The sequence below is a fragment of the Balaenoptera borealis genome (genome assembly GCF_965194805.1).
Source record: "Balaenoptera borealis genome assembly, chromosome: 6".
NCBI classification, from domain to species: domain Eukaryota; kingdom Metazoa; phylum Chordata; class Mammalia; order Artiodactyla; family Balaenopteridae; genus Balaenoptera; species Balaenoptera borealis.
The window spans coordinates 27,502,304-27,525,432 of NC_138863.1; the positions used below are offsets into that span (position 1 = coordinate 27,502,304).

A 23,129-nucleotide genomic window follows, 5' to 3' on the forward strand; every position below is an offset into this window, starting at 1 on the left:
GTTCCATTGATCTATATTTCTGTTTTTGTGCCAGTACCATATTGCCTTGATTACTGTAGCTTTGTAGTATAGTCTGAAGTTAGGGAGTCTGATTCCTCCAGCTCCGTTTTTTTCCCTCAAGATTGCTTTGGCTATTCAGGGTCTTTTGTGTCCCCATACAAATTTTAAGATTTTTTGTTCTATTTCTGTAAAAAATGCCATTGGTAATTTGATACGGATTGCATTGAATCTGTAGATTTCTTTGGGTAGTGGAGTCATTTTCACTATATTGATTCTTCCAATCCAAGAATATTGTGTATCTCTCAATCTGTTTGTATCATCTTTTTTTTTTCCGCTTAACATTTTATTGTGAAGATTTTCCCATTATTCAACTAATTTTGAAAACTTTTTTTTTTTTTAACATCTTTACTGGAGTATAATTGCTTTACAATGGTGTGTTAGTTTCTGCTTTATAACAAAGTGAATCAGTTATACATATACATATGTTCCCATATCTCTTCCCTCTTGCATCTCCCTCCCTCCCACCCTCCCTATCCCACCCCTCTAGGTGGTCACAAAGCACAGAGCTGATCTCCCTGTGCTATGCAGTTGCTTCCCACTAGCTATCTATTTTACGTTTGGTAGTGTATATATGTCCATGCCACTCTCTCACTTTGTCACAGCTTACCCTTCCCCCTCCCCATATCCTCAAGTCCATTCTCTAGTAGGTCTGTGTCTTTATTCCCATCTTGCCACTAGGTTCTTCATGACATTTTTTTCTTCCTTAGATTCCATATATATGTGTTAGCATACTGCATTTGTTTTTCTTTTTCTGACTTACTTGACTCTGTATGACAGACTCTAACTCCACACATATATACAATGGAATAAAAAGAAACAAAATTGAGTTATTTGTAGTGAGGTGGATGGAGTTAGAGTCTGTCATACAGAGGGATGTTTGTATCATCTTTGATTTCTTTCATCAGTGGCTTATAGTTTTCTGCATACAGGTCTTTTGTCTCCTTAGGTAGGTTTATTCCTAGGTATTTTACTCTTTTTGTTGCAATGGTAAATGGGAGTGTTTCCTTAATTTCTCTTTCAGATTTTTCAACATTAGTGTATAGGAATGCAAGAGATTTCTGTGCATTAATTTTGTATCCTGCAACTTTACCAGATTCATTGATTAGCTCTAGTAGTTTTCTGGTGGCATCTTTAGGATTCTCTATGTATAGTATCATGTCATCTGCAAACAGTGACAGTTTTACTTCTTATTTTCCAATTTGTATTCCTTTTATTTCTTTTTCTTCTCTGATTGCCGTGGCTAGGACTTCCAAAACCATGTTGACTAACAGTGGTGAGAGTGGACATCCTTGTCTTGTTCCTGATCTTAGAGGAAATGCTTTCAGGTTTTCACAATTGAGAATGATGTTTGCTGTGGGTTTGTCATATATGGCCTTTATTATGTTGAGGTGGGTTCCCTCTATGCTCACTTTCTGGGGAGTTTTTATCATAAATCGGTGTTGCATTCTGTCAAAAACTTTTTCTGCATCTATTAAGATGATCATATGGTTTTTATTCTTCAATTTGTTAATATGGTGTATCACATTGATTGATTTGGGTATATTGAAGAATCCTTGCATCCGTGGGATAAATCCCACTTGATCATGGTGTATGATCCTTTTAATGTGTTGTTGGATTCTGTTTGCTAGTATTTTGTTGAGGATTTTTGCATCTATATTCATCAGTGATATTGGTTTGTAGTTTCTTTTTTTTGTAGTATATTTGCCTGGTTTTGGTAACAGGGTGATGGTGGCCTCATAGGATGAGTTTAGGAGTGTTCCTTCATCTGCAATTTTTTGGAAGACTTTGAGAAGGATGGGTGTTAGCTCTTCTCTAAATGTTTGATAGAAATTGCCTGTGAAGCCATCTGGCCCTGGACTTTTTTTTGTTGGAAGATTTTTAATCACAGTTTCAATTTCGTTACTTGTGATTGGTCTGTCCATATTTTCTATTTCTTCCTGGTTCAGTCTTGGAAAGTTATACCTCTCTAAAAATTTGTCCATTTCTTACAGGTTGTCCATTTTATTGGCATAGAGTTGCTTGTAGTAGTCTCTTATGATACTTTGTATTTCTGCAGTGTCCATTGTAACTTCTCCTTTTTCATTTCTAATTTTATTGATTTGAGTCCTGTCTCTCTTTTTCTTGATGAGTCTGGCTAAAGGTTTGTCCATTTTGTTTATCTTCTCAAAGAACCAGCTTTTAGTTTTATTGACCTTTGCTATTGCTTTCTTTGTTTCTATTTTATTTATTTTTGCTCTGATCTTTTTGATTTCTTTCCTTCTACTAACTTTGGGTTTTGTTCATTCCTCTTTCTCTAGTCCCTTTAAGTGTAAGGTTAGTTGTTTATTTAAGATTTTTCTTTTTTCTTGAGGTAGGATTGTATTGCTATAAACTGCTTTTGCTGCATCCCATAGGTTTTGCATCGTCATGTTTTTCTTGTCATTTGTCTCTAGGTATTTTTTGATTTCCTCTTTGATTTCTTCAGTGATCTTTTGGTTATTTAGTAACGTATTGTTTAGCCTCCATGTGTTTGTGCTTTTTACGTTTTCTTCCCTGTAATTTCTTTCTAATCTCATAGCATTGTGGTCAGAAAAGATGCTTGATATGATTTCAATTTTCTTAAATTTACTGAGTCTTGATTTGTGACCCAAGATGTGATCTATCCTGGAGAATGTTCCATGTGCACTTGAGAAGAAAGTGTAATCTGCTGTTTTCGGATGGAATGTCCTATAAATATCAATTAAATCTCTCTAGTCCATTGTGTCATTTAAAGCTTTTGTTTCCTTAGTAATTTTCTGTCTGGATGATCTGACCATTGGTGTAAATGAGGTGTTAAAGTCCCCCACTATTATTGTGTTACTGTCAATTTCCTCTTTTATAGCTGTTAGCATTTGCCTTATGTATTGAGGTGCTCCATGTTGGGTGCATATATATTTACAATTGTTATATCTTCTCCTTAGATTGATCTCTTGATCATTATGTAGTGTCCTTCCTTGTCTCTTGTAACATTCTTTATTTTAAAGTCTATTTTATCTGATATGAGTAATGTTACTCCATCTTCCTTTTGATTTCCATTTGCATGGAATACCTTTTTCCATCCCCTCACTTTCAGTCTGTATGCGTTGCTAGGTCTGAAGTGGGTCTCTTGTAGACAGCATATATATGGGTCTTGTTTTTGTATCCATTCAGCAAGCCTGTGTCTTTTGGTTGGGGCATTGAATCCATTTACATTTAAGGTAATTATCTATATGTATGTTCCTATTACCATTTTCTTAATTGTTTTGGGTTTGTTTTTGTAGGTCCTTTTCTTCTCTTGTGTTTCCCACTTAGAGAAGTTCCTTTAGCATTTGTCGTAGAGCTGGTTTGGTGGTGCTGAATTCTCTGAGCTTTTGCTTCTCTGTAAAGCTTTTGATTTCTATGTAAAATCCTTGCCAGGTAGAGTAATCTTTGTTGTAGGTTCGTCCCTTTCATCACTTTAAATATATCATGCCACTCCCTTCTGGCTTGTAGAGTTTCTGCTGAGAAATCAGCTGTTAACGTTATGGGAGTTCCCTTGTATGTTATTTGTCATTTTTCCCTTGTTGATTTTAATAATTTTTCTTTGTCTTTAGTTTTTGTCAGTTTGAGTACTATTTGTCTCAGCATGTTTCTCCTTGGGTTTATCCTGCTTGGAACTCTCTGCACTCCTGGACTTGGATGGCTATTTCCTTTCCCATGTTAGGGAAGTTTTCAACTATAATCTCTTCAAATATTTTCTCAGTCCCTTTTTCTCTCTCTTCTCCTTCTGGGACCCCTATAATGCGAATGTTGGTGTGTTTAATGTTGTCCCAGAGGTCTCTTAGGCTGTCTTCATTTCTTTTCATTCTTGTTTCTTTAGTCTGTTCTGCAGCAGAGAATTCCACCATTCTGTCTTCCAGGTCACTTATCCGTTTTTCTACCTCAGTTATCTGCTATTGATTCCTTCTAGTGTATTTTTCATTTCAGTTATTGTATTGTTCATCTCTGTTTTGTTCTTTAATTATTCTAGGTGCTTGTTCTTTAATTCTTCTAGGTCTTTGTTAAACATTTCTTGCATCTTCTCGAACTTTGCCTCCATTCTTTTTCCGAGGTCCTAGATCATCTTCATTAACATTATTCTGAATTCTTTAGCTGGAAGGTTGCCTATCTCCACTTCATTTAATTGTTTTTCTGGGGTTTTATCTTGTTCCTTCATCTGGTACATAGTCCTCTGCCTTTTCATTTTGTCTATCTTTTTGTGAATGTGGTTTATGTTCCATGGGCTGCAGGACTGTAGTTCTTCTTGCTTCTGCTCCATGTGAATTTTTAAGAAAAAATATATTATTACTCATATTGATATTTCCAGTTCAAATTTAGAGCTGGGATGAGTCTCCTGGAGGCAGAATATAGCTGTTTTGTTTTTAAAATCTTTCCAGCCCCTATGTCTTTTGATTGCTGAATTCAATTCATTTTCTTTTGGGGAATTATTAATAAATGAAGACTTAGTACTGACATTTTATCTTTTGTTTTCTTGCTGCTCCACATCACCATTGTTTCCTTTTCCTTCTGTTTAGGTCTGACATTTTGTTTTGTGGTTTTCTCTGATGTTTTCCTTAGTTTCCTTTCTTTTTTGTATTTCGGATCTCTGTTCCAGATTTGTGTTTTGTGGTTACAATGAGTTTTGGATAAAATGTCTCATAGATAAAATATACTTTTTTCTGCTGATAGCATCTTATCTTCATTTGCCTCTATGGGTTGTGTCATTTTCCTCTTCCACTTTTGTGCTTTTGTTGTCTCGAATTATCCCATTTTATTTTGAGTTTGTTATCAAATTGAAAAATCTATAGTTATTTTTCCTGCTTTTTTTCCTCTTTAAGCTTTGTAATATAATTGTTTAACAACCTGTTCTGATATAAAGTTGCAATTTTCTGATTCTATTTATCACCTTACTCAAAATTTTGTGTACTTCTGCCTTTTTGTTTCAGGTAGCAGAGCTCCTTTCTCTTATCCTTTTCTCAGAAAAGGATAACTTTTCTGGATAGAATATTCTTATTGACAGTTTTTATCTTTCAGTATTTTGAGTATGTCATTCCACTGTCTCCTGGCTTGTAGAGTTTCTGCTGAGACATCTGCTGATAGCCCAGTGGAGATTCCTTTGTAGGTTACCGTCCTTTTTTCTCTGGCTGCCTTTAAAATTGTTTCTTTGTCATTGACTGTTTTTTAAATTTAATTAATTTTAATTTTTTAATACAGCAGGTTCTTATTAGTTATCTATTTTATACATATTAGTGTGTATATATGTCAATCTTAATCTCCCAATCCATCCCACACCCAACCCCACCCCCCCTTCCCCCCTTAGTGTCCATATGTTTGTTCTCTACACCTGTGTCTCTATTTCTGCCTTGCAAACTGGTTCATCTGTACTGTTTTTCTAGATTCCACATATATGCATTAACATATGATATTACAATGGAATATTAGCCATAAAAAGGAACAAAATTGGGTCATTTGTAGAGATGTTGATGGACCTAGAGACTGTGATACAGAGTGAAGTATGTCATTGACTTTTGACGGTTTTAATGTAATGTGTATTGGAGAAGGTCTTTTGGGTTGAGATAATTATATGTTCTTTTAACTTCATGGATTTGCATAATCTTTTCTTTCCCCAGGTTGGTAATTAGAGGCCTTTCTTTTGTTTTTCAGTAGGTGGCGGTATAGCACAAGTTTTGGGTTTCCCTTATTGCGCTGCCTCTGGCTATATTTGAGAACCTGCATTTTACCCCCTCCATCACTGCCGCTGGAAAGGTCGCCTGGTGCCCTCCTTGTCACTGCTTGTGTCTCTAGGGTTCCTGGTGCCTTGTTGCTGTCCCTGTCACTGCTGTAGTTGGTGTCGCTGCATGGGGCACCAGAATGGTAGGCACCTCTGCTGCATCTGGGGTCACCTTTGTTTGGTGGTACCACCAACATGGGGGGAGGGGGTGGGTAGTGGGGAGAGCCAGGATTGCAGGCACCTCCACTGTGTTCAGGGTTGAGGAGTTCACGGGAGATGCTGCTGCAGATGGTGGTGGGGGTGGGCGGCTGGAGTCACATGAGCCTCTGAAGCTAGAAGGAGGCCCAGGCCCCACTGGCAATGCTGCTCGGTTCCCTATGGCCACCAGCACCACTGCGGCCAGGAGGCCAGATTTGTATGCACTGCCTCTCCTGCTACTACTGGGTTTTCTGGGTCTGTGGTCTCAGCTATGGAGGCAGGAAGGCCAGGATTGCAAGCATCACCTCTGTTGTTTCCTCAGTTCCACCTCCCCTATGTGTTCCACTCCACCACTTTTAGATGTCCGGATGTGGGAACTCTTCAGCATCCTGGTGTGCTGGGAAGAGCAACCTTTGATGAGTTATAGGTGTTTTACTGGTTGTAGATTGAAAGGGAGAGACAAAGGGAGCCTCTCATGTCTTCATGATGCTGATGTCACTCTTCTTTTCATATTTTAATCATCTCTACAATTTTGATGTCATGAAAAGCTACATTTATCTGTAATTAATATGTGGGAATTTCCAACAGACATAAAGCCAATATTGTATTATGCTGACTTAGTTAACTTGCACAAATTTGATCTAACCAGTAAATTCCTTGGGATTTTGCTGTGCAATTCACTGAACTGTTTTACTAAGAGCTTATGGATACTGATTAACTTAATTAAAAAAAAAAACCTTTGTTCTAGCTAATAGAGGAGTTGAGTGGTAAAATTAAATAATTGGAATGAAATTAACTAAATTGGTTGACTCTTCAGATATAGTATTCTGAAAAGCGTCCTTACTGATAATAATGTGCCATCTTCAGCTTAAATTTAACATAGTACGTTTCATAGAAGTGTGTAGTTTGTGGTACACATATGTCAGTTATGCTCACTCATAAAATAATGTAAGGAATCATCCTAGCATGCTTTCTTTTTTTTGGCCGCACCACACAGCATGTGGGATCTTAGTTCCCTGACCGGGGATCGAACCCGTGCCCCCTGCAATGGAAGCATGTAGTCTTAACCACTGGACCATCAGGGAAGTCCCATAGGATGCTTTCTATTGTTTTAAATAAACTAAATGAATGAACAACTTCTTAGGTGCTCACTTTTAATTTACCAAAGTATCTGGAAAGATATAATAATGGGAATAATAAACAAATACATGCAAGCAAAGTGTGTTGACTATTTATCTGGCTTTACAAAGGATGAATAGTGGTAAAGGCTGTTGATCATTGACAAATCCATAAATGAATATTCTGAATCACTTGCTCCAAAAATATCAGCTCTGACACATATGTTGTTCATAAGTACCCAAATGTTCCGAAATTGTTTTATCTCTTATCGTGCCACGTATGAACCTCTGGTTACCTGCCTGACTCCTGAAGGACAGTTAAATGGATTCAGTAATTGTTTCTTGAGCTGAAATAAACTGAAGCGTATCTTAACTATTAGCATAAGTAATACATTCTACCTTAAAACAGTTGTTAATAGAAAAATACTCACCCAAATTTTGAATATTGCTGTCAAAAACAAGATATCCAATTAGCATGTACTTAAGAAATTAAAGATTATAATCTTTCTTATATTATTTACATGGTATGGTAGACAGAAAAATGGCCACTCAAAGATGTTCACATCCTAATCCCTGAGATGTATGAATATGTTACTTTACATGGCAAAAGGGAATTTGAAGATAGGATTGAATTAACGATCTTGAGATGGGGAGATTACACTGGATTATCTGGATGGGCTTAATGTAATCACAAGTCCTTATAAGGGTGAGGCAGGAGGGTCAGAGAAGGAGATGGGATGATGGAAACAAAGGTCAGAGTGATGCGAGAATGAGGGCCATGCGCCAAGGAAGCAGTCATCCTCTACAAACTGGAAAAGACAAGGAAATGAATTCTCCGCTAGAGTCTTCAGAAGGTACATAGCCCTGGGAACACCTTGATTTTAGGACTGTGACCTCCAGACTCTAAAATAACAAATTTTTGTTTTTTTAAGCCACTGAGTTTGTGGTAATTTGTTACAGCAGAAGCAGCAAACTAATAACTAGGCTGCTTAAAGCAGAGCAAATTAACACAGCACAAGAAAACAAAATCTGGTAAGTTCTTTTTAAATGGATTTTATCCTAAAAATTGACCTGACTTGGTTAACAAAGCATAAAGAAGAAGAAAACTGAAAGGAGAATGGATTCACCGGAAGCATATGACTTTCTTTACATCTGTGCTAATGAAAGCTGTGGAACATTCCTAGACCTAGATTTTTGCAATTTTTCCCAGTTTATTGAAAATTTAGGTCATGAAGAGCTGGGTTGGAAGCCTGCCTTTTCTACTCACAACCATGTCTCTTGCCTATATTGTTTAACCCTCCTAAACCTTAGCATCCTCATCTGTATTATGGGAAAGGAGAGCTATTGTATGCTTGATAGAAAGTAGTTCAAAATATGTGTTCAGTAATGTAGAGGGATTCTTTTCCTTTCATCACTGAAATCAATTGCCCTATTATCCCATTAATTTAAAGCTCTGAACCTTACTATAGTAAAAGCATTAGAATATTTAGCTCAGCTTGCTAGTGTAGAACAGTTTGGATATAAAAATAAATATCTGTTTAACCTTAAGAAGCTTCCTTAAGCATTTTGAGCCTCACTTCTCCCATCAGTAATATGGAGATGATGAGAAATGTGAAAATATGATGAATCCTTTCTGGCGTATCATAGGTGTTCAATAAATGTTATTTTATTTTCTTCTCCTTATTTAAAATAATTTATTTTAAAATTATGGAAGCATATATTACTTTGAAAGGACAAAGGAATACTAAATATTGTGGTTTGTTTCACTTAATGAACAGCCATCACTATCTAACAAAATAAAGAAAAAATATCTTAGAACAGATATTTTTCGTTCTTTGAATTCTGATAATGACCATGGCAGATAGACAGGATTTTGCCCAAAGTATTCCCACTTTAAATTCATAAGCAAGTTATTTCACAGTTTATCAAATGCAGTCATTAAAAAAATCCTAATATTCACTTAGGAATAATCCTAGCATTCACTTACAATATTTAATCTATGCTAGCCCTGTTCATCCCCCTTTCCCCGACAAATATAATAAGCAGAACAGGAGATGGGATGATGATCTGAACTGAAATCTGGTCTGATCTGAAAAACAAATTCTTGACTTGGTTTATTTCCTCTGATAAACTCTGCCCAATCCTATAACATCTCCACATTGAAACTAATCTTAAATACTTGAGCCCAGGCACCAAAACCTCCTAAATAGTTAGTTACTACAAATAAGAGAAACATAATGGGCTGTAGAGCTTTTATTTTCAGTCAAAACTAAGACATATTCATACTTAGAGATAGACTTTTTTTTATCATGAGTCTCAAGCAAGAATTTGATATAAGGTCCTTGTTTACAAAGGAAGAACACTGAGGTATGTATAAATAGCCTGGTGAACATGGAATGAAGAAAGTGTTAGGCAATCAAATAAAACATTATGCAGTGACTTAAAATACTAAGACAGGAACATGATTCAAAGACAAAAGAACATGTCTGTGTATTTTGATTGCATTTATTTTTTATTTTTGTTTCTTTTATTTATTTATTTATTTATTATACAGCAGGTTCTTATTGGTTATCCATTTTATACATATTAGTGTATATATGTCAATCCCAATCTCCCAAGTCATCCCACCACCACCAACCCCACTGCCCTTGATTGCATTGCTAAGACATAATGAGCTTGAGTTGGTGGTTAATCAAACACAGCGTTTTTCTAGCTAGCCACTTTATCTTATTCTTTGTTCTCCAATTACTTCTTAAGTTTGATCATTTGATCATGAGGCTGAAAAAGAAGAACTTCATTACTAATGAATGGAGATATAGAACATACAAGTGGCTTGCACATGGACTGCTCGTGGTTAGATGAGGGCAAAGTCAGATTTTCTAATTCCCAATGTAGGACTTGGTCCTTTAGCAACACTTCCTTTCTGGGCACTGGTTCAAATCTCCAGTTCCTTTCCTAGGAGTAATATTACTTTTAGACGCACAGTCCTTGATACCAAATTAAGATTTGTCAAGCAGAAGTTTTACAAGATCCCCTTACCAGATGCAAAAGAGATTAAAAAACAAAAATTGCTTTTGGCATTTCTTGACAAAGAATCAAGGATTACCAGTGTCTTTTCTCTTCCCAACACCCACCCAAAGAAGTCTTTTTTGGGAATGGAAACCTATTAAATATGTAAGAGAGAGCTAGAGATTGAGAGGGGAAGACTAGTTAAGAGCACAGTCCCAACAGCTCTGGAGGATTTGGACCTGATGTAACTGTTTAAAAAAGAAAGACAGATATACAATAGTGTTTGGCAACTATATAAAACCACCAATATATATATATATTAATTTATTTTAATATTTGAGTACATATAAATATTTAAATATTGATAAATACATAAATATTCAGGAAATAGTAATTTATAAAATAGTTTTTGATATCTGATGTTCAGTAGTATTAGAAATATATATTACCCATGAGTATCTTGGTCTGATCTAAGATTGAAATTATTGATCTTTTTTTCTGTATGTGGTGCTATATTCATTATCTCAGATTGATATAGTCTTTGCTGCCCTTAATTATACTTAAGTTATAAAAAAATTAGTCTTATAGGATATTAATCTAAAATTTCTTTATTTTTAGCATCAGAAAAATATTATAATATTATATAGTTTCCTTATTGTTATGCTAGTTGCTCACAGTTTGTTCCCACTAATTTAACCCCACCCCCAAGTAGAATGTAAGCTCTATGAGGGAGGTATTTTACTTTGTTGTCATTGTTCACTTATCTAACCCAAGTGCCTTGAAGAGTATCTGACAAGAAGAAAAACTCAACCATATTCATTGCATCAACTGATGAGTCATTTATGATAAGAATAAAGTGACAAAGGCTTTGTGTGACAGCAAATCACTTACGCTTTTACACAAAGGAGAGTTAAATGGTGACAGCTCACTACAGTCAAAATGTGTGCTCTGGATGATAGTGCGTGAATGGCTTGGCAATTGTCACTTGACATGGCAACTGTCTTTCCCAATGTCTTTTAACTGTAGTATATAAAATGCCTCAAATAGGCTTATCTAGGAACCAATGTGTTTTTAAATCTTAAGTCTTACTCATGACTCCTTTGGTCTTTGTCATCTTTTTCAAAATCATGATACAAACCAAGTAAAACAGGATGGGATGATTCAGCTCCATGATTCATCCATTTTTTTCCTCTCTGTCTCTGTTAATCTTTCTTTTTTCCCTCTTGGACTTACTCTATCATAATTTATCTTTGCTTTTATACTTTCCCTTGTTTCTCTCCCTGTCTTTTCCTTTTCTCTAATAATCCAAAATTCTGTCCAGTTTTTTTTTTTTAATTATCATAGTTCCTTTTTTCTTCTTCTTCTTCTTATTTTTAATTTTTATTTTACTTTTGGCTGTGTTGGGTCTTTGTTGCTGGGCACGGGCTTTCTCTATTTGCAGTGAGCAGGGGCTACTCTTCGTTGTGGTGTGCAGGCTTCTCATTGCGGTGGCTTCTCTTGTTGTGGAGCACAGGCTCTAGGCGCACAGGCTTCCATAGTTGTGGCACGCGGGCTCTAGAGCGCAGGCTCAGTAGTTGTGGCGCACGGGCTTAGTTGCTCTGCCGCATGTGGGATCTTCCTGGACCAGGGCTCGAACCCATGTCCCCTGCATTGGCAGGCGGATTCTTAACCACTGTGCCACTAGGGAAGCCGCTGTCCAGTTTTTAAAATAAACAAAATGAAGAAATAAATTAAACATAAAACATTGTGTACTGTGTTTGATACAAAATTCTTATTTTTATATATATAATTATCTTTCAGTATAAATTATAAATTATTTATCTTTGTGATGGAAGCCTTCTTTCATATATACGTATGTGTCTGTACACCTTTTTTTTTTTTCAAAAATCAGACAAGCTTATTATAAAAATTGAGAAAATATAGAAGAGTACTAAGAACTCAAAAATTTCACTACTCAAGAACCACCATTATTAAAAAGTGATTACAGAATCTCAGTTTAGGACATGTTAAGCCTAAAATGTCTATTAGACATTTAATAGAAATATCAAATATGTAGTAATATGTATCAATTTGGAGTTCAGGAAAGAAGTTCTATTTGGAGATGTATGCTTGAGAATCATCAACACATAAATGGTATTTAAAGCCATGAGATTAGATGAGATCATCAAAGGAGGGAGCATAGATAGAAAGATATCAGATGTAAAGACTGAGCCCGGAGATACTTCAGTGTTAAAAGATCAGGGAGACAGGAGGAACCAGCAAGGGAGACTGGAGAGTGAAAAGAGAACAGAGAGGGAGGACAACAAGGAGAAGTGGTGTCCCGGAAATCAAGTGAAGGAAGTCACTTCATGGGGTGGTCAATGGTGCTGAATGCTGCTATATCCTCTGATTTGTAGATACCGTAACCCTCATTATAATCTACCTGAATTGTGAAATAATAAATATTATTAACATTACTCAAAATTGTGTTGAGCACTACTTAGTGTCAGGGATATGGAGGATTGATGCAATTATATATCCTGTTCCCAAAGGACTTGCAGTCTGATAATGATCTCCTGTTCTTTGGAGCTTCTTCCTCTTGTGTGGAATGAATGAGAGACAAGAATGATGAGCATCACTGCCAGTAAGAGTCCCACAGTATGAGTACCTTCATCTTCTCCAAAGAATATTCAATAATTTACATATCTGACATCGATGTCAGATAGTTCAAGATTTTCAACAGAGGAAATTATTCTAGGTGAAATTTAAATCTGTATCATCGAGATTATTGTGAGACTAAGGTTATGAAAATTAATAGTGCAGAATCCTTCCTTTAAAATTTCTTAACATTTAACATCAAGTAAATGTTTAGTTTTTAATTAGAGGTTAATTTGGTTCATGACTTGATAGTTTTAGAAAATCTTCAAGCTTTCTATGAAGGTTTTATACTTCATACTTTTTATACTTTAAGCATGGAGTTGTGCAGACTTAGAGAATGGACTTGAGGACATGGCAGGTGGGGGAAGGGCAAGCTAGGACAAAGTGACAGAGTAGCATGGACATATATACACTACCAAATGTAGAATAGATAGCTAATGGGAAGCAGCTGCATAGCACAGGGAGATCAGCTCAGTGCTTTGTGACCACCTAGAGGGGTGGGATTGGGAGGGTGGGAGGGAGACGCAAGAGGGAGGAGATATGGGGATATATGTATACGTATAGCTGATTCACTTTGTTATAAAGCAGAAACTAACACACCATTGTAAAGCAATTATACTCCAATAAAGATGTTAAAAAAACAAACAAAAAAAACATTGAGTTGTTCCCACAGAGAGGATTTTGCCATAGGGATCTCACTTGAACAAGTATAATTAATATCACATAGCCTTCAAGTTTATACTTAAACACATTTAAAATAATTATTAAAACCTTTGAAATGATGAAAATATTGGATGGGAATTTCTTTAGAAAAGAGACTGAAGTGTCTCAGCTCCAACTCTAGGGAAAGTGAAAGAAGGAGAGGAGAGGAGATAATTTGAGAGGGGAGGGAGAAGGAGGAAGGAAAACAGTAGAAAAGGAAAAACCTATTTGGAGAATATTTGATAGCTGGAGCTTCTGTCTATAGTTCTTGCTTCTCTTCCTTCCTCAGTTACTCTCAAATAGCACATTTAGAATATTCTAGATGACCTTGTCATTCATGATTTTCCATTTCCTTGGAAAACAGAAGTAAGATAAATGAGAAGGAAAATTCTTCTTTCTTCACAGTTCAATTATGTTCATTGTTTAAATAACATCTTTATTATCACACATTTTTCAGCAAACTGCTCTAATTATAATACTGACACAGTTAAAAAGATTAACACAAACACACAGATCACTCAGCGTAGAAAATCATAGGCCAGTCTTCAAGTTTTAAAGCTACTCATTACATTTTTTTTTAACATCTTTATTGGAGCATAATTGCTTTACAATGGTGTGTTAGTTTCTGCTGTATAACAAAGCGAATCAGCTATACGTATACATACATCCCCATATCTCCTCCCTCTTGCGTCTCCCTCCCACCCTCCCTATCCCACCCCTCTACGTGGACACAAAGCACTGAGCTGATCACCCTGTGCTATGCGGCTGCTTCCCACTAGCTATCTATTTTACATTTGGTAGTGTATATATGTCAATGCCACTCTCACTTCGTTCCAGCTTACCCTTCCCCCTCCCCGTGTCCTCAAGTCCATTCTTTACCTTTGTGTCTTTATTCCTGTCCTGCCACTAGGTTCATCAGAACCTTTCTTTTTTTTTTTAGATTCCATATTTATGTGTTAGCATATGGTATTTTATAATGTTTAATAAATATGGTGGAAGCATTTATACCCACATCAGACAGTGGCTTTGCAATTTCAAATGTACTATGATGAGCATTTTAAAGGTGATTTAAGTACATAACATACATACAAAATTGCATTTATATCATGAAGTGAACATGTACAGATCTCTTACACCTATATCAACATCATTCAGAGAACCAAACAGAACATTACCGGTATCCCATGCCCCCTTCTATCTACTAACTTGCCCTCTAGGGCAAAAAACACTCTCCTGATTTTAAAACCATAGATTAGTTATGTCTGTTTGTGCAGTTTGTATTAGTGTGATCATAGTTTACTAAATGATTTCATTTCTGGCTTCTTTCACTCAACACAGTGATTTTGAGACTGATTCCATGTTTTTGTGCTTAATTGTAGATCATTCTTTCTCAGAGATGTATAGCAATGAATGCTAAAATACTATACAGCTGTACAGCATTTCATTGTGTGACTATACCACAATTTATTCATTCATTCTACAAACATGAGCACTGGGATTGTTTCCAGTTTGGGGACCTTATGAAAAATAATACTATGACATTCTAGCAAATGTGTTTGTAAAAATGTGTACATACATTCCTGTTGGGTATCCCTAAGAGTGGAATTTTCTGAACCATAGGTTAAGCATAAGTTCAGTATGTATAAGCATATAGTAAATACAGCCAAATTGCAGCAGTTTACAACCCTAGGAGAAGATATGAGATTTAAGGATGCTACTGCACATTCTCAGCAATACTTGGTATTTTTAAAAATATTTTTCATTTTTGTCATTCAGATGAGTATGTGGTTGGAGCTCATTGAGATTTTAATTTGCCTTTCTCTGATGACTGAGAAAAGTTGCACATGCTTTTATAAATTCATAGGCCATTTCAGTATCTATTATAAAATGCCTGTATCAGACCATAAGATATTTTAGCTATTTTTATGGAGTTGTCTTTTTATTAATAAAATTGTAGTTGTTATTTACATATGCTGGGTTAGAGTTCTTTGTCGTTATATGTAGTACCAATATTTCACACTGTGCTTTTAAATTATTATGTTGTGGAATTTAAAAGCAATTCAAAGCAATAACAAAGTTTTCTTCTTTCATTATATTTTTCTCTTTAATAAATACATATTAAGTGATATATGTTCATAGAAAACACTACTTAAAATTAAATTTTTGTGATTTAAAAAATTTTCATCATTATTTAGCAATAATCATTCAAATTAATTACCAAAGAGCATATTCAGGAAATAGTTTGTCATTTGAAGTGTTTCAGTTTCAATAACAAATTATGGATTTTGTTGTTTAGCTCAGAAACGTATATTCTGTGATAATAAAGTTTGTTAATGTATAGTCTATTATGTCCCTTCAAAACACTGCTGTCACTCTGAGAGGCCCTCCCCCCCCAATGATGACCTCATTATCAATTCCAATACCCACTTGCAGGATAACTCATGCCTTTTACAACCTGACTGAATTCTGATCTTATTTCCTAGTCCTCTATTCCAGCCTGGTGACCTGTACAGAGGTCACCTGACTAGGGCTATTTCCCTTCATAGAACACCTTTCCTTTTCTCTGTGATTCTACCAATTATTTTGCTTATTTGATTTGTATTGATCTTCAAGGCAGATTCTTGTCTGATCATCATCTCTGTGAAACTCTAATTGTATTTGTAATTGACCTTCATTCATCACTCCATTCTGCAAACAATACTTTCATGTTTCTCTTTTTTTTCATTTAAAAAACAATATATTGGAAGGAGCTTCAAGATGGCGGAAGAGTAAGATGCGGAGATCACCTTCCTCCCCACAAATACATCAGAAATACATCTACATGTGAAACAGCTCCTACAGAACACCTACTGAACACTGGCAGAAGACCTCAGACCTCCCAAAAGGCAAGAAACTCCCCCACGTACCTGGGTAGGGTAAAAGAAAAAAGAAACAACAGAGACAAAGAATAGGGACGGGACCTGCACCAGTGGGAGGGAGCTGTGAAGGAGGAAATGTTTCCACACACTAGGAAGCCCCTTCGTGGGCAGAGACTGCGGGTGGCGGAGGGGGGAAGCTTCGGGGCCATGGAGGAGAGCACAGCAACAGGGGTGTGGAGGGCAAAGCGGAGAGATTCCCGCACACAGGATCGGTGCCAACCAGCACTCACCAGCCCGAGAGGCTTGTCTGCTCACCCGCTGGGGCGGGCGGGGGCTGGGAGCTGAGGCTCGGGCTTCGGTTGGATCCCAGGGAGAGGACTGGGGTTGGCGGCGTGAACACAGCCTGCAGGGGGCTAGTGCGCCATGGCTAGCCAGGAGGGAGTCCGGGAAAAGGTCTGGAACTGCCGAAGAGGCAAGAGATTTTTCTTGCCTCTTTGTTTCCTGGTGCGCGAGGAGAGGGGATTAAGAACACCGCTTAAATGAGCTCCAGAGATGGGCGCGAGCCGCGGCTATCAGCGCGGACCCCAGAGACGGGCATGAGATGCTAAGGCGCTGCTGCAGCCACCAAGAAGCATGTGTGCGAGCACAGGTCACTATCCACACCTCCCCTCCCGGGAGCCTGTGCAGCATGCCACTGCCAGGGTCCCGTGATCCAGGGACAACTTCCCCGGGAGAACGCACGGCATGCATCAGGCTGGTGCAATGTCATGTTGGCCTCTGCGGCCGCAGGCTCACCCAGCATCCGTACCCCTCCTTCCCCCCGGCCTGAGTGAGCCAGAGCCCCCCGAATCAACGTCTCCTTTAACCCCATCCTGTCTGAGCGAAGAACAGACGCCCTGAGGTGACCTACACGCAGTGGTGGGTCCAAATCCAAAGCTGAACCCCCGGAGCTGTGTGAACAAAGAAGAGAAAGGGAAATCTCTCCCAGCAGCCTCAGGAGCAGCAGATTAAATCTCCACAATCAACTTGATGTACCCTGCATCTGTGGAATACCTGAATAGACAACGAATCATCCCAAATTGAGGAGGTTGACTTTGGGAGCAACAATATATATATATTTTTCCCCTTTTTCTCTTTTTGTGATTGTGTATGTGTATGCTTCTGTGTGTGATTTTATCTGTATAGCTTTGTTTTTACCATTTGTCCTAGGGTTCTGTCTGTCTTTTTTTATTTATTTATTTTTTTACTTAAAAGAAATTTTTTTTCTTAATAATTATTTTTTATTTTAATAACTTTATTTTATTTTACATTATTTTATTTTATCTTCTTCTTTCTTTCATTCTTTTTTTTCTCCCTTTTATTCTGAGCCGTGTGGAGGACAGGCTCTTGGTGCTCGAGCCAGGCGTCAGGGCTGTGCCACTGAGATGGGAGAGCCAAGTTCAGGACACTGGTCCACAAGAGGCCTCCCAGCCCAACGTAATATCAAACGGCAAAAATCTCCCAGAGATCTCCATCTCAACGCCAAGACCCAGCTCCACTCAATGACCAGGAAGCTACAGTGCTGGACACCCCATGACAAACAACTACCAAGACGGGAACACAACCACACCCATTAGCAGAGAGGCTGCCTAAAATCATAATAAGGCCACAGACACCCCAAAACACACCACCAGAGGTGGACCTGCCCACCAGAAAGACAAGATGCAGCCTCATCCACCAGAACACAGGCACTAGTCCCCTCCACCAGGAAGCCTACAAAACCCACTGAACCAACCTTAGCCACTGGGGACAGACACCAAAAACAACGGAAACTACGAACCTGCAGCCTGTGAAAAGGAGAACCCAAACACAGTAAATTAAGCAAAATGAGAAGACAGAGAAACATATAGCAGATGAAGGAGCAAGGCAAAAACCCACCAGACCTAACAAATGAAGAGGAAATAGGCAGTCTACCTGAAAAAGAGTTCAGAATAATGATAGTAAAGATATCCAAAATCTTGGGAATAGAATGGAGAAAATACAAGAAACGTTTAACAATGAACTAGAAGAACTAAAGAGCTAACAAACAGAGATAAACAACACAATAAATGAAATTAAAAATTCTCTAGAAGGAATCAATAGCAGAATAACTGAGGCAGAAGAACGGATAAGTGACCTGGAAGATAAAATAGTGGAAAAAACTACTGCAGAGCAGAATAAAGAAAAAAGAATGAAAGGAATAGAGGACAGTCTCAGAGACCTCTGGGACAACATTAAACACACCAACATTCGAACTATAGGGGTCCCAGAAGAAGAAGAGAAAAAGAAAGGGACTGAGAAAATATTTGAAGAGATTACAGTTGAAAACTTCCCTAACATGGGAAAGGAAATAGTTAATCAAGTCCAGGAAGCACAGAGAGTCCCATACAGGATAAATCCAAGGAGAAACACACCAAGACACATATTAATCAAACTATCAAAAATTAAATACAAAGAACAAATATTAAAAGCAGGAAGGGAAAAACAACAAGTAACACATAAGGGAATCCCCATAAGGTTAACAGCCGATCCTTCAGCAGAAACTCTGCAAGCCAGAAGGGAGTGGCAGGACATATTTAAAGTGATGAAACAGAAAAACCTACAACCAAGATTACTCCACCCAGCAAGGATCTCATCCAGATTTGAGAGAGAAATTAAAAGCTTTACAAACAAGCAAAAACTAAGAGAATTCAGCACCACCAAACCAGCTTTACAACAAATGCTAAAGGAACTTCTTTAGGCAGGAGACACAAGGGAAGGAAAAAACCTACAATAACAAACGCAAAACAATTAAGAAAATGGTGATAGGAACATACATATCGACAATTACCTTAAACATAAATGGATTAAATGCTCGAACCAAAAGACATAGACTGGCTGAATGGATACAAAAACAAGACCTGTATATATGCTGTCTACAAGAGATCCACTTCAGACCTAGGGACACATACAGACTGAAAGTGAGGGGATGGAAAAAGATATTCCATGCAAATGGAAATCAAAAGAAAGCTGGAGTAGCAATTCTCATATCAGACAAAATAGACTTTAAAATAAAGACTATTACAAGAGACAAAGAAGGACACTACATAATGACCAAGGGATCAATCCAAGAAGAAGATAGAACAATTGTAAATATTTACGCACTCAACATAGGAGCGCCTCAGTACATAAGGCAAATACTAGCAACCATAAAAGGGGAAATTGACAGTAACACAATCATAGTAGGGGACTTGAACACAGTACTTTCACCAATGAACACATCATCCAAAATGAAAATAAATAAGGAAACACAAGCTTTAAATGATACATTAAACAAGATGGACTTAATTGATACTTATAGGACATTCCATCCAAAAACAACAGAATACACATTCTTCTCAAGTGCTCATGGAACATTCTCCAGGATAGATCATATCTTGGGTCACAAATCAAACCTTGGTAAATTTAAGAAAATTGAAATCGTATCAAGTATCTTTTCTGACCACAATGCTATGAGACTAGATATCAATAACAGGAAAAAATCTGTAAGAAATACAAACACATGGAGGCTAAAAAACACACTACTTAATAACCAAGAGATCACTGAAGAAATAAAAGAGGAAATTAAAAAATACATAGAAACAAATGACAATGAAAACACAACGACCCAAAACCTATGGGATGCAGCAAAAGCAGTTCTAAGAGGGAAGTTTATAGCTATACAAGCCTACAAGAAACAAGAAACAAGAAACATCTCAAATAAACAACCTCACCTTACACCTAAAGCAATTAGAGAAAGAAGAACAAAAAAAAACCCCAAAGTTAGCATAAGGAATGAAATCATAAAGATCAGATCAGAAATAAATGAAAAAGAAATGAAGGAAATGATAGCAAAGATCAATAAAACTTAAAGGTGGTTCTTTGAGAAGATAAACAAAATTGATAAACCACTAGCCAGACTTACCAAGAAAAAAAGGGAGAAGACTCAAATCAACAGAATTAGAAATGAAAAAGGAGAAGTAACAACTGACACTGAAGAAATACAAAGGATCATGAGAGATTACTACAAGCAACTCTATGCCAATAAAATGGACAACCTGGAAGAAATGGACACATTCTTAGAAATGCACAACCTTCCGAGACTGAACCAGGAAAAAATAGAAAATATGAACAGACCAATCACAAGCACTGAAATTGAAACTGTGATTAAAAATCTTCCAACAAACAGAAACCCAGGACCAGATGGCTTCACAGACGAATTCTATCAAACATTTAGAGAAGAGCTAACACCTATCCTTTGCAAACTGTTTCAAAACATAGCAGAGGGAGGAACACTCCCAAACTCATTCTACAAGGCCACCATCACTCTGATACCAAAACCAAAGATGTCACAAAGAAAGAAAACTACAGGCCAATATCACTGATGAACATATATGCAAAAATCCTCAACAAAATACTAGCAAACAGAATCCAACAGCACATTAATAGGATCATACATTATGATCAATTGGAGTTTATCCCAGGAATACAAGGATTCTTCAATATACGCAAATCAATCAACGTGATACACCATATTAACAAATTGAAGGAGAAAAACCATATGATCATCTCAGTAGATGCAGAAGAAGCTTTTGACAAAATTCAGCACCCATTTATGATAAAAACTCTCCAGAAAGTAGGCATAGATGGAACTTACCTCAACATAATAAAGGCCATATTTGACAAACCCACAGCCAACATTGTCCTCAATGGTGAAAAACTGAAACCATTTCCACTAAGATCAGGAACAAGACAAAGTTGCCCACTCTCACCTCTGTTATTCAACATAGTTTTGGAAGTTTTAGCCACAGCAATCAGAGAAGAAAAATAAATAAAAGGAATCCAAATTGGAAAAGAAGAAGTAAAGCTGCCACTGTTTGCAGATGGCATGATACTATACATAGAGAATCCTAAAGATGCTACCAGAAAACTACTAGAGCTAATCAATGAATTTGGTAAAGTAGCAGGATACAAAATTAATGCACAGAAATCTCTTACATTCCTACACACTAATAATGAAAAATCTGAAGCTGAAATTAAGAAAACACTCCCATTTACCACTGCAACAAACGGAATAAAATATCTAGTAATAAACCTACCTAAGGAGACAAAAGACCTGTATGCAGAAAACTATAAGACACTGATGAAAGAAATTAAAGATGATACAAATAGATGGAGAGATATACCATGTTCTTGGATTGGAAGAATCAACATTGTGAAAATGACTCTACTACCCAAAGCAATCTACAGGTTCAATGCAATCCCTATCAAATTACCACTGGCATTTTTCACAGAACTAGAACAAAAAATTTCACAATTTGTATGGAAATACAAAAGACCCCGAATAGCCAAAGCAATCTTGAGAAAGAAAAACGGAGCTGGAGGAATCAGGCTCCCTGACTTCAGACTATAGTACAAAGCTACAATAATCAAGACAGTATGGTACTGGCACAAAAACAGAAATATACATCAATGGAACAGGATAGAAAGCCCAGAGATAAACCCATGTACATATGGTCACCTTATGTTTGATAAAGGAGGCAAGAATATACAGTGGAGAAAAGACAGCCTCTTCAATAAGTGGTGCTGGGAAAACTGGACAGCTACATGTAAAAGAATGAAACTAGAACACTCCCTAACACCATACACAAAAATCAACTCAAAATGGATTAAAGACCTAAATTAAGGCCAGACACCATCAAACTCTTACAGGAAAACATAGGCAGAACACTCTATGACATTAATCACAGCAAGATCCTTTTTTGCCCACCTCCTAGAGACATGGAAATAAAAACAATAATAAACAAACGGGACCTAATGAAACTTCAAAGCTTTTGCACAGCAAAGGAAACCATAAACAAGACAAAAAGACAACCCTCAGAATGGGAGAAAATATTTGCAAATGAAGCAACTGACAAAGGATTAATCTCCAAAATATACAAGCAGCTCATGCAGCTCAATATCAAAAAAAACAAACAACCCAATCCAAAAATGGGCAAAAGACCTAAATAGACATTTCTCCAAAGATACACAGATTGCCAACAAACACATGAAAGAATGCTCAACATCATTAATCATTAGAGAAATGCAAATCAAAACTACAATGAGATATCATCTCACACTGGTCAGAATGGCCATCATCCCAAAATCTACAAACAATAAATGCTGGAGAGGGTGTGGAGAAAAGGGAACCCTCTTGCACTGTTGGTGGGAATGTAAATTGATACAGCCCCTATTGAGAACAGTATGAAAGTTCCTTAAAAAACTAAAAATAGAATTACCATATGACCCAGCAATCCCACTACTAGGCATATACCCTGAGAAAACCATAATTCAAAAAGTGTCATGTACCAAAATATTCATTGCAGCTCTCATTACAATAGCCAGGACATGGAAGCAACCTAAGTGTCCATCAACAGATGAATGGATAAAGAAGATGTGGCACATATGTACAATGGAATATTACTCAGCCATAAAAATAAATGAAACTGAGTTATTTGTAGTGAGGTGGATGGACCTAGAGACTGTCATACGGAGTGAAGTAAGTCAGAGAGAGAAAAACAAATACTGTATGCTAACACATATATATGGAATCTAAAAAAAAAAAAGGAAATGGTCAGAAGAACCTAGGGGCAAGACGGGAATAGAGATGCAGACCTACTAGAGAATGGACTTGAGGACACTGGGAGGGGGAAGGGTAAGCTGGGACAAAGTGAGAGAGTGACATGGACATATATACACTCCCAAATGTAAAATAGATAGCTA

At 37.1% G+C, this 23,129-nt stretch overlaps 1 long non-coding RNA gene across 1 annotated transcript in view; it reads left to right on the top strand.

The window, feature by feature from the left end:
* Positions 1-13,420, top strand: part of LOC309630759 — a 94,300-nt gene extending 80,880 nt beyond the window's left edge. The window contains exon 2 of the long non-coding RNA XR_014245922.1: positions 13,244-13,420. This is a non-coding gene — a long non-coding RNA (uncharacterized lncRNA). The remainder of the gene's footprint in view (positions 1-13,243) is intronic.
* The last annotated feature ends 9,709 nt before the right edge of the window (positions 13,421-23,129 follow it).